Consider the following 327-nt stretch of genomic DNA (forward strand, 5'->3'; position numbering starts at 1 on the left):
GTCACAAATGTGTGTATGTGCTTACTATAGATTGACACAAATGTGCTTATATTAGGGATAAGCTATACTGCAATCTAATTAATTTGATATTAATGTATCCTTAAAAATGTTTTTTTCCAAATAGCAGTAGCACTTATATACCGCTTTATAGTGCTTTACAGCCTAAGCGGTTTACAGAGTCAGCATATTGCCCAGCAATCTGGGTCCTCATTTTACCGACCTCGGCAGGATGGAAGGCCGAGTCAACTTTGAGCCTGGTGAAATTTGATCTGCCAAATTGCTGGCAGCCGGTGATCAGCAGAAGTAGCCTGCAGTACTGCACTCTAA

The sequence above is a fragment of the Thamnophis elegans genome, chromosome 11 (genome assembly GCF_009769535.1).
Source record: "Thamnophis elegans isolate rThaEle1 chromosome 11, rThaEle1.pri, whole genome shotgun sequence".
Lineage (NCBI taxonomy): Eukaryota > Metazoa > Chordata > Lepidosauria > Squamata > Colubridae > Thamnophis > Thamnophis elegans.